The sequence below is a fragment of the Cyprinodon tularosa genome, unplaced genomic scaffold, assembly GCF_016077235.1.
Source record: "Cyprinodon tularosa strain WSP-4 unplaced genomic scaffold, ASM1607723v1 ctg336, whole genome shotgun sequence".
Taxonomy (NCBI): Eukaryota; Metazoa; Chordata; class Actinopteri; order Cyprinodontiformes; family Cyprinodontidae; genus Cyprinodon; species Cyprinodon tularosa.
This window is the reverse complement of record NW_024039048.1, coordinates 1,381,220-1,385,267: the sequence shown is the minus strand read 5'-3', so window position 1 is coordinate 1,385,267 and position 4,048 is coordinate 1,381,220. Positions and strand designations below refer to the sequence as shown.

Genomic DNA, 4,048 nt, shown 5'->3' with positions numbered 1-4,048 from the left:
AGAATTAAATAAAGCATTTAAGAATTCTAGTAAATCTACTGGGAAAGATCAAATTAGTTATAGTATGTTAAATGATCTTAGTGATGTGAGTAAAGAAATATTATTAGAATTATTTTACATGGAAAAGGAATTCCTTGTTTTTGAACAGCTGGAAATGACCTTGAAAACATACATGGAGAAATCCAGACATGGTCGGCTGGATTTGTGTGAGATTCGAGTTATTGGTGGACAGGTATTGGTAGCTCTGAATTTTCTACACAAGGTGGGGATGGTGCATAGAGATATCAAGCCTGACAACATAATGTTGGTAAACAATGAATCTCTGAAAGTAAAGTTAATTGATTTCAGTTTTCTTTCCACACCAGAAAATGCTAATAGGTTATTTTGTTGTCCACTGTCTTATAGACCTCCAGAGGAGATTTTGAACATGCCTTTGGAGCTAACCGTTGACATGTGGCTGTTAGGCGTCACTTTTGTCTATCTCTACCTTAATAGACGCATCTTCAAAGGAGGCTCTGAGCCTGAAGTATGGAGTAAAATTACTTCTCTGCTGGGTCAACCATTGCCCTCTGTGCTAAATGATGGGCTTGATACATTCCTTTACTATTCTAGGTATATTGTAAAGGGTGAGGTAATCTGGGTCCCTAAAAAAATGCCATTTAACATCGAACATTTGGACAATAACCCAAAGTCTCTGGAGGATGTTCTAACATCCCTACCAGTAAAGGACGACATTGAGAGGACAGATTTAACGTTTTTCATTGGTCTTGTTAAACAAATGCTAACTATTAGCCCAAAAAAACGCATTACTTCAAGTGACGCAATTAGCCACCCTTTTATCAGCATGAGCCATTTTTCAGTCAATGACATCAATTGTCATTATGTCCAAAGAGCTACTAATATGATGAGAAACTACAAATTCCAAGCGGTGCGGAACTTAGGTTTCAGCTCTTCCCAATTATCATTACCAGATCCCAAAAAGACCACAAATTCAGAAAAATCTTCTCTTAACTCTGATCTTAATCTCTGAAAGTAAAGTTAATCGATTTCAGTTTTCTTTCAACACCAGAAAATGCTAATAGATTATATTGTTGTCCACTGTCTTATAGACCTCCAGAGGAGATTTTGAACCTGCCTTTGGAGCTAACCGTTGATATGTGGCTGTTAGGCGTCACTTTTGTCTATCTCTACTACGTCAGCCTTTTTATCACCTGAAAAGCATTTCCAGGATTAAAAGACTAACGTCCAAGCAGGATCTAGAAAAAAAATGCATTTATCTTTATTAGAAGTGACCACTGTATCAGTGTCTTCACAGGTTTGCCAAAAACTTACTCAAACAGCTGCAGCTTAGACTTAGACAACTTTTATTGTCATTTTGTATACACCCACTGTATTATAAATGAAATGATGTTGCTTACAGCTTATAATAGTGAAATGAACATTACTATTATAAAGTGGAGCAGTGATCATCATGTAAACAGTATAGGAGCAACATTTTACAAGACTTTTACATTTTAGATAGGCATTATTAAAATTGAAATATATGGAATTCTAATTTAACTAGTCATAAAACAAGAAGTTGATAAATGTACTAGCAGAAATATATTTTTCATGTCAAGAATTAGATATCTGGATATCTGTAATGTTATATTCATTTTTGATATGCAAAATAGTAATTATGACTAGCAGTAACTCTATTATGGAGATCTGAAATTAGAATTCATCCTTGTCAGAATTCATTTTTAGATAAGAAGAAGATTTATTTTAGATATCTGGAAGTAAAAGCCCAATACACATCAATGGGAAACGTGACATCATTTAAGAATTGCATTTCAGATATCTGAATGTGTATTTAGATAGGAAGAATGTTATTTTAGATATTTGAAGAAATGTTAATTTTGACTAGGAAGAAATGAATTGAATGAATGAATGAATGAATGAATGAATGAATGAATGAATGAATGAAAAAGAAAGAATTTGAGACATCTAGAATATATATTCAGTCAAGGTAAATGTCAAAATGGCCTGCTGGTGATTGATGCTGGTTGGTCGTTTTTTGCCCCTTTTTTCCAGGAGGAGGCCGAGAAATGGAGCATTGGAGAGCAGATAAACAGGTGAATAATGTTTGATGGAGCAATGATGGATACAGACGTAGAAGAGTCCAGACATTGTCATTCTGGGGAGTAGCCATGAGAGGAGTGACATGACCTAGGGAGGGATATAATCATTATTAAATTTCAACCAAGAGCTCAAGAGTGACTGAACATAGAAAGGCAATAAGAAGAAATAAATTACAGGTATGTCTGTTTAAATCCAAAACTGCTTTTATTCTTAATACATTTATAAGAATGTTTATGAAGAAAACTGATCAATTATGAAAAATTTTATATTTTATCTCTGTCTGATCATTTTTGTGTAGATAGATAAATAAAATCCTTCAATAAAATCGTGCATAAAAACCCTAAACCTATGGCAGTGTATGAGATAAAGAGATGTGTCTTTATTTGATAATTAACAATCTGTCTTCACTTTAAAAAATTTAGCAATGATGTACACCATAGGACACTAGCACATTAGTGCAAAGATAAATGAAAAACAAAACTGTTAAAATATATAAAGTCATTATGTTCTTTTTAAGCATGAAATGCAAATATGCAAGGTCAAATTACAGGGGGGAAAAATGTAACTGCGCTACTTCAGGTAAATAAAGGGAGATATGTGATAATCCTTAGTCAGCACTTAATTAGTCTTTACAAAGATGAGAGCAAGACAATCAAAACAGCATTCACAGTTTTAGTGCTCAGTCCTGTTCGGCCATAAACAAAGTTTTCTGTATTGAACCCATGCAAAAAAGCTGTAAAGGTTTTAAAAGAAAAAAGTTACAGAAAGTCTAAGAAGAACAATATGTGCTTTTTTTTTTAAACATCCAAAACAATTTAAGCGACTGTCATAATCTTGGCACCTTAAGGCTGGGCTTTCCTGCTTGTTGCTCTCATCTGCTTTGCTCCGCCCTGCGCACATTATCGCTCATCAGATCAACCTGTTCCTGCTGCTATTTAAGCCTCGGGATCCCAGCCTCTGGTGCAAGATTATTGGAGCTTCAAACAAAACTAATTCTAGCTTTCCTGTATGTGTTTAGTTCTGCCTGTTTCTGACCTCTTAGTTTTGGCCACCCCTGTTCTGCTCTGTTTCTGGACTGTTACCTGGATTCCGCCCAATGACGACCTTGGACCTGTCTTCTAACCACGGCTTGGATTTACCCTCCTGGATCCATCGGTTCCCCTGCCTGCTCTGGCTGCTGCAAGACACTGCTCCTCTTCTCTCCTGGATCTCTGGTCCCAGCTCAGTAGTTAGACAGCAGTCAGTCCCTCTCCTCTGGACTTCAGTCCTTCTTCTGGGCTTGGACTGAGCTTTGCCAGGTTGGTGGCTTTCCTGCTGATTGTTGTTCCTCATTTGAGTTTTAAAGTGACTGACCTGAGCCTCTACTTCTGCAGAGAATCCAGGGGCCCTGCCACAGCTGACAAGCAGCCGCACGCTATTTTTAATAAATGCTTTGAATCTTCCCATTTTCTGTCTCGCCTGAATCAGTTTAGGATGTCAGGGATAATGTGAAACTGTAACATTTTGGTATAAACATGGCTGAGATTTCTCTAACTTTTAGTGGGAAAATCAATAATTTCAATCAGTTTCTGCATTTAAATGGGTTTTGATCACATTTATAGCGAGAAGTGTAGGGTTTATTTACATAATATTTACTTAGTGAACATACATAATCACCCGCTTGCTAGTCTTTGCTACGGTTTTTCGGATCTTGTCAGGATTATGTGAAATTGCAACGTTTTGGCTGCTACCCATCACCTAGCATTTAGCTGCCGCCCCGATTCAACATTGAATTCTTTGTGATTTAACTCCATCTGACGGATCAAACCCGCCACTGCGTGCGTTGCGTCTGAGGTTGATTTTCAGATCAATGCATTACGTCGTGGCATACGGCAGAAACTAATTAAACTAGTTAAAAAAAGGATCATGGGTTAAGATCGGATGTATT

The 4,048-nt window shown here is 36.7% G+C and overlaps 1 long non-coding RNA gene across 1 annotated transcript; it reads left to right on the top strand.

Moving 5' to 3' along the window:
* Nucleotides 1–1,956: 1,956 nt before the first annotated feature.
* On the top strand, nt 1,957–3,612 carry LOC119789330. Its single transcript, XR_005281570.1, has 3 exons — nt 1,957–2,297; nt 3,140–3,419; nt 3,495–3,612. It is a non-coding gene; the product is annotated as an uncharacterized LOC119789330 (long non-coding RNA).
* Nucleotides 3,613–4,048: the final 436 nt, after the last annotated feature.